Source organism: Schistocerca nitens, chromosome 4, assembly GCF_023898315.1.
Source record: "Schistocerca nitens isolate TAMUIC-IGC-003100 chromosome 4, iqSchNite1.1, whole genome shotgun sequence".
NCBI classification, from domain to species: domain Eukaryota; kingdom Metazoa; phylum Arthropoda; class Insecta; order Orthoptera; family Acrididae; genus Schistocerca; species Schistocerca nitens.
The window spans coordinates 489,523,531-489,536,972 of record NC_064617.1 but is presented as its reverse complement, the minus strand read 5'-3'; positions in this window follow the sequence as shown (position 1 = coordinate 489,536,972).

Sequence of the window (13,442 nt, the reverse complement as noted above, 5' to 3'; positions counted from 1 at the left end):
CGTTCACCAGGCATTCGCCATACCCACACCCTGCTATCAGATCGCCACATTGTGTCCCGTGATTCATCACTCCACACAACGTTTTTCCACTGTTCAATCGTCCAATGTTTACGCTCCTTGTACCAAGCGAGGCGTCATTTGGCATTTACTAGGGTGATGTGTTGCTTAGGAGCAGTCGCTCGACCACGAAATCCAAGTTTTCTCACCTCCCGCCTAACTGTCATAGTACTTGCAGTGGATCCTGATGCAGCTTCCAATTCCTGTGTGATGGTCTGGATAGATGTCTGCCTATTACACACTACGACCCTCTTCAACTATCAACGGTCTCTGTCACTCAACAGACGAGGTCAGCCTGTATGGTTTTGTGCTGTACGTATCCCTTCACGTTTCCTCTTCACTATCACATCGGAAACAGTGGAAAAAAATGGTTCAAATGGCTCTGAGCACTATGCGACTCAACTTCTGAGGTCATCAGTCGCCTAGAACTTAGAACTAATTAAACCTAACTAACCTAAGGACATCACACACATCCATGCCCGAGGCAGGATTCGAACCTGCGACCGTAGCGGTCACGCGGTTCCAGACTGAAGCGCCTGTAACCGCACGGCCACACCGGCCGGCGGAAACAGTGGACCTAGGGATGTTTAGGAGTGTGGAAATCTCGCGTAAAGACGTACGACACAAGCGACACCCAATCACCTGACCACGTTCAAAGTCCGTGAGTGCTGCGGAGCGCCGCATTCTGCGCTCTCTCGATGTCTAATGACTACTGAGGTCGCTGAGTACCTGGCAGTAGGTGGCAGCACAGTGCGCCTAGTATGAGAAACGTATGTTTTTGGCGGTGTCCGGATACTTTTGATCACATAGTGTGGAGCACCCTGTCCTTCAGCATGACAATGCCAGACCACACACAAACGCTACTGCGTCTGCAACATTCCGACGCCCTTAATTCACCGTCATGATTCATCCTGCATACAGTGCCGATTCACCCATTTTCAGCTGTTCCCAAAACTTAACAAACGACTTCGAGGACATCACTTCTATAGCGATGAAGCCGTGCAAGCAGACGTGTGGTTGTGGCTCTGCCGTCATAGTCAAACATTGTGCAGTGAACTGGTCTCTAGTTGGGAGAAATGTGTCCGACTCCACACTGCTTGAATTGAGAAATAAGTACGCAGACATGAAGAATAACAGCACGAAGTGTTAAGAGTTGTCACATTAAAAATTCGGAGGCAGTACTTTTCAGCACACCTTCGTAAAAACAGAAGGCAGAATCAATACATGGTGTATCCTAATTAATAGCGTAAACGAATATAGTTGAAAGTACACGATATTAGAAGCATAAAAGTCTAATAAGCATGGACTATAAAATGCATACCTTTAGAGCGATGAGCACTTGTAGACAATCGACAATGTGCAACTAAACTGTTCCACTGCGAGCTCTTTACTTCCACATTTTAAGAAGTGATGGTGTGGAGCAAAACAAGATAGAAATGTCCAGCAAAAATGGGCTTCAAAGTCCTTATCTTAAGAGATTTTGAGCACTCATTCGTCTGCGATATTGTGAAACACATCTCTTCTACTGTACAAGTGCTCATAACTCTTGTGATATGCACATTAGAGCCTATGCTAACTTAACTTCTGTGCTTCTGTATCGTGTACTTTCAACCATGTCCTTTTACACCAGTTATTATGATTCACCCTGTATAACACTACAATTAAAGAGATATAGGTATTGATACTGTTTTTCGCGAAACAGAAGGTTGACCGTCTTCCTAGGTTTCACACCGATTGGACAAGATAGATTTTCCTTAAAACAGATACTTGTGTTCACAGAGGACCCTCACTCACTTCTTGGTATGTTTTAATGCGTTGGTTGGATTTCATCTGTTGGCAGCAGCGTTTCCTCTGGGGATTACTGGCTGGTCCTTAGAGTGTCACCAGTGTGCGATAAATGGCGGCGAGAGGTGCAACAGAGGGCCCATTAGCGAGTTGTGGTCTCCACTGCTGCCGGGCAACTTTAACTCCGCACGATGAATGGTTCCGCAAAATCTCCAGATATTCCTTAATTGGCTTCCAGAGAGAAATGTAAAAGAAAAACCACGCTCTCCAACCAAAGAGGGACGACTTTCTCAGTTATTTCACTGTTCAGCAGATAAACAGGCTTCGTGGAATCTCTTTCGTTTTCTGGTTTCGAGAATTTAAGCTCATTAAAACGCTATAATACCAGCATTGGCTTTCTGCTGTTATGAGCCCATGTGTCTTGCGTTTTAGCAGTCCACTTACGCGGGATCGTTGCAGCATTTCTTCTCAGGTTATTATACTACTCAATGCCCTCTGTCGTTACTAGCTTCCTACGTTAGCTGTTTTTTTTCTGAAAATGCCGCATCTGGTGCACGATATTTTTTTCACTTGGAGCGTAGTTTCAAATCTGACTACTGTACTTTATGTTTAAAATAATTCATTCTTCATAATTCCATCTATGTGTCGGAGCGTCTTTCCCAGTCACGAAGAGTTAAGTGCAAGTTTCGATTTCTGTATCACTGTTATAAAGAATTAAAATATACGTTAAGTACTTGATTCTTTTCGTGCTTGTTGATATACGTTGTAAAGGGGTTGTGAACTTTGCTTCGATGTTTTAGTCTACCGAGTAAACGACAGATAGAGGTAGTCAGGTGCAATGGGTGCTTTGAAGCTTTCCCTATAGTTCTGTCTAATGCAACACTCAGGCTTTACTAATATTCCTTGTAATAATTATTTTTTATTGTTATAATACAACTGGTGACCTATGTGCCACGACTTCAGGACACAGTTGTATTATAATAATAAAAAACAATTATTAGAAGGAATATTACTACAATTTCATTATTATGAAATGTTCTGCGTGTACGAAATTGTGCTCTTATTGATTCACTTTACCTAGTGTTGTTTTTTTTCTATGTCCACCCTATATGTATATTTTAATTATATTGTCGTCTTCTGAAAGCTTCTCCTTCCGTTAATTTTACGAAAATGTGACATGGTCTTCTTTCCCTCCATTTCCTTTGTAGATGCAGACAGTAGACTTCAGGTAACACCAGTGCCACTCAGGATGATATAAAATATGAAGGAATTCTTCTTAACTTGGTTCTGTTTCTTTAATAAAAATACTTAATACTGTTATCAAGTCTTCTCTTATTCAGAAACACATATGATATAAAAGACTCGTAGCCCATCATACTGCGAGCAGCACATCTTAACAAAACTTCTACATACTAGAGAGTGAAACAAAATCAGGTACAAAAAAGGGAATAATGTTTTGTGATCATTTGTCCACGCTTTACTGCGCATTCATAACTAATGTCTTTGCCGACGATTATAGTCGGCCTTTGACTCTGTCGTTATCGCTGTTTCGTTTTTTAATAAATTTTAACTTTACCATATCCGGAGGGAGGGGGGGGGGGGTGGGGGTGAGTCTTTCACCATGTACCTACACAAGGCCTACATCTAAAATAGTCTTTACAAAGTTTCAAGCCAGATTTCGTACTACGTTGAGACCATTTTTACAAGCAAACGCAAGCACTTTTTGACCGGAAGGTTTCCCATAGACACATAAGTAACACAGGATGTGCTCCACAGACACGTGATAAAGCCATTACCTACGAAATTATGTAGTACTAGCATTAACTAAAGCTTCAGACTTTCACAAATGAGACATTTTTTGTGAAGAATTGTTACCGAAAGACAATAACAGTTATAATTTTTCAAGTGTCAGAAGGTCACGTCAAACAAGATAATACTTTCGTCATTGGAGATCTATATGCTATGTGGAAACTGATATAATGAGAGATGAGACAGTGACAGATTTTCATGGATATGTGAATAAAAGTCATGAAGGCGACTGTCTCCATGACATCTGCTTGAGAAACAACCATGTAATCAAGAAAATCTAATTTATAGCACCTAATTCTGATATGACCATGTACAGCTGGAAAGAAAACCCAAAAATTGTATTAACTGTCATCGCAGACAAAAAGGCTGGAGCATTTATTCGAGATAAGAAAACAAATACCAGCCGGCCGGTGTGGCCGAGCGGTTCTAGGCGCTTCAGTCTGGAACCTCGCGACCGCTACGGTCGCAGGTTCGAATCCTGCCTCGGGCATGGATGTGTGTGATGTCCGTAGGTTAGTTAGGTTTAAGTAGTTCTAAGTTCTAGGGGACTGATGACCTAAGATGTTAATTCCCATAGTGCTCAGAGCTATTTGAACCATTTTGAAAACAAATACCAGGTACATGCGCATCAGAAAGTCTTGAAATTAGCAGAAAAGACGTCTGAATAGCAGATGTCTAACAAAGAGCAACAGCCTATATGCGAGATAAGATAAGATGAAGCAAAATTGCTTGGATTTAACGTAAGTGGTGCATAGATATGAATGGAATATATTTTTCTTGATTTAAGAACCAGCTTGGTCATGCAGTCCGAAATACTTCAGTATCTATAACAATGTTTTCAATTTCTTATTCTTCAATAAAGTCTACACATGAATTTACTCCCTGCTCGGTTACTCCACAATAAAATATATTTCCTGATTTTATATACACATGGTACGTAAATTAGCTGATTGCCTGCTGACGGTCCATTACTTATTTGAACTTGGATTTAAATGCTATCAGCATAGTGGTTTCTATGCATATACAGGTTGCATTTAATTATTTTCTCCTACCATATCACCTAATAGTTGGTACGAATTATAGTTAGAAAATTGGATTTTTGTGAAAGAAGCAAGTTTTTTTGCTCTCACTCATGAATGGAATGAATACGGAAACTTATGCCCTTTAAAAACAGTCTCTGTTTTCATTCAGAGCCATTAAGAAGCGTCAAAAGTCGTCGTACAGATGTTGAGGTGTGAAATTTTCGTAGAAATAATTGCTCCCCCTGAGGGAAGTCGATAATTGGTAATTTGCTGAAAAGATACGCGAGGGAAATGGAGCACGGACTCGAAACGTTCAATTTGGACGTCAAGGAGCGAAGTTCGGAGTTAAAGTGGATGTTTAATGATCCAGCATACTTTGCATGCAAATTTCAGGGCCAAAGCCGCCGTATAGTGTGACATTTACCATATGTTTAGCGTAGCGCAGGCGTTGTTGAGGAGGTTGCATGTCTCGCAGAAACGTGAACAAGAAAAGTAAAACATCGACCTCGTTCTTCACTCGCAGGACTGAGTTAGGAAACTCACTCGTCGATAGTCTCTTATAAAGTGCCTACGACAGCACAATTAGAATGGACCTGATGAGTTGCGACCATGAGACACGGAAACTGCCAAGGAGCGGCGAGTGGTCGTTAACGATGACATTAGTGCACTTTTGATGGATATGAAATAGCGTGAAGGGTAACTGATTATTTGGACCTTAGGAAACAGTTTCGTCGCCTTGATCAGAAAAAACCAACCACATTCAGCACCATACGCAGTTAACGAACGCTAGTGCCCACGAGCAATGTCGACTGCAAGAAATCGACAAAAACTAAGAGGAAAATGAACTTGCTTTGTGTCTCTGGTAGACTGTCCGGTCATGATGTAAATCTAGCGATCTAATTATACCAACGAACGGTAATCTTAAACTCAAGCTTGAAACCTCAAATATTTGCGACGCATGCTAAGCTACGGCAAACGTGCTTCATCCACGTACTCGTATGTTTGGAATAGCGCCAGAAACATGCTATGTCTGATCAGTAGGACAACAGCTTGTCAAACTGACATCACTATGATAACAGTGCCGGTTTTACATCATTATCCTAGTTCGAGGGAAGCAGGAAATTGGATCGTCCCCAACGCCGCCGATCCCATTTCTGCACAGGCACAACTGATAGACTTCATTTATAGCGTGCCCTTGGGAGAGCGAGACCTAGTAGATTATACGCTCAAAACGAAGGAAGAATAGAAGGAAGATTAGAGTTTTAATGTGCTATCGACAGCGCGGTTGTCAGTGATTACTGAAAGACGGGGAAGAAAATCGGCAGTTTACTTTTCAAAGGAATACTTTCGGCGTATGTATGGAGTGATTTAGGGAAATAGCTGGAAACCTAGATCTGGGAGGCCTGGCGGGGATTTGAACCGTCGTTCTCCCGAATACGAGTCCTGTGTGCTAACCATTGTGCCATCTCGCTCGGTACAAACACAAACCCACAAGATAACCCTTAATTAACTTCCTGCGGATAACCACACCTTCACGAAGAGTTGACTCTCAACTGAATCGTAACACTACAACGGACCATAATTTCAAGAAATAATTATCTCTCATTCTGGGATGGTGTTATACCTTCGTCTCCCACTACTTGTCTGTATACAGGACGCTGAAGCTTTTACTTTCATTTTATGATGTCACATCGAAACCATTCACCTAACAGCTTACTTGAGAATGGACCTAAGTTTCTTGTAAAACGTTCATTCTAAAGACTGAAGTGTAAATGCTTTACGAGGTACGAAATTTATGAAATGAGTTTATTCTTGCTGTAATTAAATAAATTGTTTTATTTGTTAAATAAATGTAGTAAAAAGTATATGCTGAAGTATATGGCTGCTGTCGGAGAAATAAAATTCCAACATCAGTATTCGGCCAGTAATTTTCCAATCACCGGAAGTTCGTGGCAAATCTCTCCAAAGTGTCTTACGGAGTGAGGCCATGTTACACTAATGACGTTATTTACAGGTGGAGCCATTCCACCAGCGCACTTGCAAAGTGACCACTACAAAAAGTTCTAATGTTACTCTGCGAGAGGATTAGAGTGCTTTCACGGATTCAGAGGATGTGGAATGTGGGTCTATATGTCTAGGTAGGACCACCCAATAATATGGTCCTATGTGGGAGACAGTGGACAGTGGGTTGTGATCGGTAGCGTTTCAGAATAGGTGGCAAAAAAATACAACGGCAAGTTGAGAGAGGAAAAGCCCTTAACTGTATAGCCAATACTGATATTTTGGGCCGGCAACTCAGGCCGCATGTGTACTGATCTTAATATTAACTGGTAACGTACATAAATTAACGTTTCTCGTCAGATGACCGAAGTTAAGCGCTGTCGGGCTGGGCTAGCACTTGGATGGGTGACCGGAGGTCTGCCGAGCGCTGATGGTAAGCGGGTTGCACTCAGCCCTCGCGAGGTAAACTGAGTAGCTACCACGTAGCTGTTCCAATCTCGTAACCTGACATACAGCCGGGACAGCTGTGTGCGCTGACCACATTCCCCTCCGTATCCGCATCCAGTGACGCCTGTAGCCTGAGGACGACACGGCGGCCGGTCGGGACCGTTGGGCCGTCATGGCCTGTTCGGGCGGGGTTTAGTTTAGTTTTAACCTACATAAATTATGAGCTTCCAATAGACTAGCTACAGTGGGGGAGCGATAAGTTGGTCGCCGGCCCCCAGCTACTGACTGTTAGAAGTCGTCACCATGCGGAACAATTCGTGTCGACTGTTCTCTGTTCCAGATTGCTGCCACTCTTACCGACACCAAAGTTGTGGCACTGTAATTGTCTTACGAAATGCTATTGTGTTTCGTGTTGTCTGTGTGAGCGTATAACTGATAATTAACACTAACTGTACCTGCATTTAAATGCATTACGCAATACAAGACAGGATCGCTAATGTTTACTAAATGTTTGGGATTTCATTTCTCTTCTACTCACTACACTGTATTAAAACAGCCTTCATTAGTTTCATGTTCCTACTACAAATAAATACCGCATCTGAAGACGACTGTGTCTCTAATGGACAGTCACAAATCCATATTTCCATATCAAAATTTATACCGTAACAGCTGACCCGAACTATCAGTTTAATAAGTCACAGCTGCAAAATACTAACGCGAATTCTTTACAGACGAATGGAAAAACTGGTAGAAACGGACCTCGGGGAAGATCAGTTTGGATTCCGTAGAAATGTTGGAACACGTGAGGCAATACTAACCTTACGACTTATCTTAGAAGAAAGATTAAGAAAAGGGAAACCTACGTTTCTAGCATTTGTAGACTTAGAGAAAGCTTTTGACAATGTTAACTGGAATACCCTCTTTCAAATTCTGAAGATGGCAGGGGTAAAATACAAGGAGCGAAAGGCTATTTACAATTTGTACAGAAACCAGATGGCAGTTATAAGAGTCGAGGGGCATGAAAGGGAAGCAGTGGTTGGGAAAGGAGTGAGACAGGGTTGTAGCCTCTCCCCGATGTTATTCAATCTGTATATTGAGCAAGCAGTAAAGGAAACAAAGAAAAATTCGGAGTAGGTATTAAAATTCATGGAGAAGAAGTAAAAACTTTGAGGTTCGCCGATGACATTGTAATTCTGTCAGAGACAAATGGTTCAAATGGCTCTGAGCACTATGGGACTCAACTGCTGTGGTTATCAGTCCCCTAGAACTTAGAACTACTTAAACCTAACTAACCTAAGGACATCACACACATCCATGCCCGAGGCAGGATTCGAACCTGCGACCGTAGCATTCGCACGGTTCCGGACTGCGCGCCTAGAACCGCGAGACCACCGCGGCCGGCTGTCAGAGACAGCAAAGGACTTGGAAGAGCAGTTGAACGGAATGGACAGTGTCTTGAAAGGAGGATATAAGATGAACATCAACAAAAGCAAAACGAGGATAATGGAATGTAGTCAAATTAAATCGGGTGATGCTGAGGGGACTAGATTAGGAAATGAGACACTTAAAGTAGTAAAGGAGTTTTGCTATTTAGGGAGTAAAATAACTGATGACAGTCGAAGTAGAGAGGATATAAAATGTAGACTGGCAATGGCAAGGAAATCGTTTCTGAAGAAGAGAAATTTGTTAACATCGAGTATAGATTTAAGTGTCAGGAAGTCGTTTCTGAAAGTATTTGTATGGAGCGTAGCCATGTATGGAAGTGAAACATGGACGATAACCAGTTTGGACAAGAAGAGAATAGAAGCTTTCGAAATGTGGTGCTACAGAAGAATGCTGAAGTTAAGGTGGGTAGATCACGTAACTAATGAGGAGGTATTGAATAGGATTGGGGAGAAGAGAAGTTTGTGGCACAACTTGACTAGAAGAAGGGATCGGTTGGTAGGACATGTTTTGAGGCATCAAGGGATCACAAATTTAGCATTGGAGGGCAGCGTGGAGGGTAAAAATCGTAGAGGGAGACCAAGAGATCAATACACTAAGCAGATACAGAAGGATGTAGGTTGCAGTAGGTAGTGGGATATGAAGAAGCTTGCACGGGATAGAGTGGCATGGAGAGCTGCATCAAACCAATCTCAGGACTGAAGACCACAACAACAACAACAGCTGACCGATACGAGTCACCTACGCCAGTGAGTTGTCACTACTGGCAGACAAACAATAAAATATTCCCCTCTCTCTTATGTTCTAACTACGCAGTTCCCGCGCTGCTTATCCCTATGCCCTCGAGACAAGCAGCCAGTTTTACCTAGCTCACTGCTGAATTTTGCAATATAAATTAAAATAAGCAAGAATTTTTGTTTGTTACTGAGCACTGAAGGTTTGGACGTTGGATGACGCTTCTGGTTGTGCTGTTAGTTGCTAGATGCACGTTATAAAGCAGAGCTGAGGACCGCTGACTTCATTCGGCCACATGCGACCCGCGGACCGCAGTTTGGTGACTACTGGTTTAGAAGTGGGCAGGGCTACTAGCGGAGTATACTGCCAGCAGCAACAGTTCCTGGATGTGTGCGAGGATATGCTGGTAGTGGGGAAGTTACCGTTGCTGCTGGGAAGTGACGGCATCTCCAGGACCAACTGCAACAAACTCTCTTCGTTAACACACGAAAGTCGTCATTACAGAGATCAGTTTGATTAGACAATCGACCGCTCGTTGTAGATTGTCGTGCGGAATTTGTATGTAATTTGTGTATTGCGTTTGTGCACTTGACATTTCATAAAGAAGCCGAAAGTAGACAATGACAAACTGCCTAGCAATTGTCGAACCGTCTCCAGAGTTCAATGACAAGATGCAAACAAAAGGATGACACGCCCAGTGTTACAGGTGGAAACGGTTATATTTTGGGAAGTGGCAACGAGAACTATTGTGAACAAAAGAGTAAACTATTGGTAGGGAAAACTTCAGATAAACGTGTGCTCTATTCCCGATGACTTCCAAATTATGGCTGTTTGGAGCTCTCGTCCATTTGTGAGGACACGTCATCGACCCTCCTACACAACGTATTGTTTACAGAGTTGATAATAATAAATAAATGTCGTGTGACTAGGGCCTCCCGTCGGGTAGACCGTTCGCCGGGTGCAAATCTTTCGATTTGACGCCATTTCGGCGACTTGCGAGTCGATGGGGATGAAATGATGATTAGGACAACACAACACCCACTCCCTAAGAAAAGAGAATCTCCGACCCAGCCGGGAATCGACACCGGGCCCTTAGGATTGACATTCTGTCGCGCTGAGCCCTCAGCTACCGGTGGCGGACTACAGAGTTGATTAAAGGCTACAAACACAGAATAGTTCGATTGAGTAGGGGTTGTCTATAAATGGAACAAACGTTGCTGCGGTCGCAGGTTCGAATCCTGCCTCGGGAATGGATGTGTGTGATGTCCTTAGGTTAGTTAGGTTTAAGTAGTTTTAAGTCTAGGGGACTGATGACCTCAGATGTTAAGTCCCATAGTGCTTAGAGCCATTTTTTTAGAAGTCGAACGCCAGTGCATTGGTGACCAACGCTCGGCCGAATCCAGTCTCAGTCGTTCGTTGGTCTTCGTTGGCCCAAATGGCTCGTACATACTAGACCAACGAAAGACAACCAGCCGCTTCGCTAACCGAAATTTTCCTAGTGGGTAAGGGCGGCAGATCGGACCCAACGAAGCGGCTGGCTTTGGATGCGGTTCTGATTGCCAGCGGTAACAGCAAATCATTGGCGGTGTGTTGACCTGTGGCTCCCTCTCCTGTGTGTGAAATTATAGTTAAAACGCTAGTTTATAACAATAACAAAATAGGAGGAAAGCTCACAAGTTATCAGAGCCAACTGCGACTCCACGTGGGCGAATCCCTTGGCCCCAACGCCTTGGTTTGCTGAGGATGAGAAGCCGAACGCTAATGCGTTGGTAACCAACGTTCGGCCGAATCTAGTGGTTTTCGTTCGTTGGTCTAGTTGTATGCGCCTTGACACCACGATCTGGATCATACATCTACCACCGACTATTCTGTATGTGGCTTAGCGATATACACTGAGGATCAGGAAGCTCTAAAATTCTTAGTACTGGCCATGTGTTTCGTAGAACACCTACATACAATGGGAAGTTGCTAATTGTCGTCCTTGTGCTCGCACAGTGGAGGAGTACTCATGCGCTTGTCCTTTTAAATTGTATGCTTTGCCGGCGATGGGCGAGGCATGACAGAATCTCTGACCAGAGAGTAGTTTATCGTTAGTTGTTGCTTGTCGCTAGTCTGCGCTTGTCTGCGCGAGTGGACAGTAGTAGTATGGTGTACTCTGGGTGAGTCGGCGGGAGTCGGTATGTGTCGGCTGTGTGCTTTGCTCGCGACTCTGGTCAGGACTCTGGAGGATGAGTATTGTTGTAGAAGATAAAGAAGCAGCCTTGCGCATATTTAATAATGTATGTTAATTGTAATTTAATTTGTTCAGAAAAAAATGCCCAAATAATAATTTTTATAATATAAAGTAACTCTTTTAAAGAAAAGCCTTCATTTCAATTTCCAATGCATTATCATTGCTTCCAAGAATTAAAAAAAAAAAAATATATACGCCAGCATTGCACGAAGCTGTGTCGAAAAATGACTAATTAAGAGCAGATATAATTGCAGTTTTATTGAGGTAAGAATTTTTGTTTTTGTTATTCAGAATACAGGGCCGAAGATCAGCGCTGCTGTCCTCATAAAATTCATCAGGTTACAAAACTTTTTTATTATTTTGGTGTTTAGGAATTTTTCTGTTTCGAACTTGACATTAAATGAGAAAAGAATTTTGTGGTAACATTAAATGTGAATGCATTTCTGCACACAGACAATAAATCGGAGCCAATTTTGTTCAGAGGTTACAATATTTAAAATTCATTTAATTATTATTTTTTTTGTGGCGAGGTTACACTTGGCATATTTTCATTATTATTTTTGTGGGGAAGTTACACTTGGCTCAAATCCATTTAATTATTTAACATTTTTTTGTGGAGAGGTTACAAAATCACACACTAAATAGGAACTGATATATTTCTTCCTAGTATACCAGCCGATATGAAATTTCATGTATTATTTCACAAGAACGATACTAAACTTCTCTACGAGTTTCAGTCCTGTAATTGAAATAACTTACGAGATAGACAAAATTAACTAAATCTTAAATTTTACGGCTTCCCATTAAAAGCAACATCCTGACAAATACAACGCAGCCTGTCTTTTAAACAGCTTTTTCGTGTTGAACCTGCAGAGAAGGCCGTGGTCCTAAGGAATTCACTAAGCTAATGGAGTAAATTCCAGAAAAAGAACGACCCCCCGCAGCCGCATGTGTATCAAGGAACACTGAATACTATAAGGGGCGATCAAAAAGTTTGTGCTCGAAGGCCGCACTAACCCGTTGCTCACATGTCGGTGCTTATACAGGGTGTTACAAAATGGTACGGCCAAACTTTCAGGAAACATTCCTCACACACAAAGAAAGAAAATATGTTATGTGGACATATGTCCGGAAACGCTTACTTTCCATGTTAGAGCTCATTTTATTACTTCTCTTCAAATCACATTAATCATGGAATGGAAACACACAGCAACAGAACGCACCAGCGTGACTTCAAACACTTTGTTACAGGAAATGTTCAAAATGTCCTCCGTTAGTGAGGAGGATACATGCATCCACCCTCCGTCGCATGGAATCCCTGATGCGCTGATGCAGCCCTGGAGAATGGCGTGTTGTATCACAGCCGTCCACAATACGAGCACGAAGAGTCTCTACATTTGGTACCGGGGTTGCGTAGACAAGAGCTTTCAAATGCCCCCATAAATGAAAGTCAAGAGGGTTGAGGTCAGGAGAGCGTGGAGGCCATGGAATTGGTCCGCCTCTACCAATCCATAGGTCACCGAATCTGTTGTTGAGAAGCGTACGAACACTTCGACTGAAATGTGCAGGAGCTCCATCGTTCATGAACCACATGTTGTGTCGTACTTGTAAAGGCACATGTTCTAGCAGCACAGGTAGAGTATCCCGTATGAAATCATGGCGGTGAATCGGGGAAGTACAGTACATACTGACGAAACTAAAATGAGCTATAACATGGAAATTAAGCGTTTCCGGACACATGTCCACATAACATCTTATCTTTACTTGTGTGTGAGGAATGTTTCCTGAAAGTTTGGCCGTACCTTTTTGTAATACCCTGTATACTAGCATCAGAGTCGCTCTGGGTGGAATATACGCTGCAGCAACGCATTCGAGTGGAAACCTTTAATCACTCCTTCTAGAAATGTTGC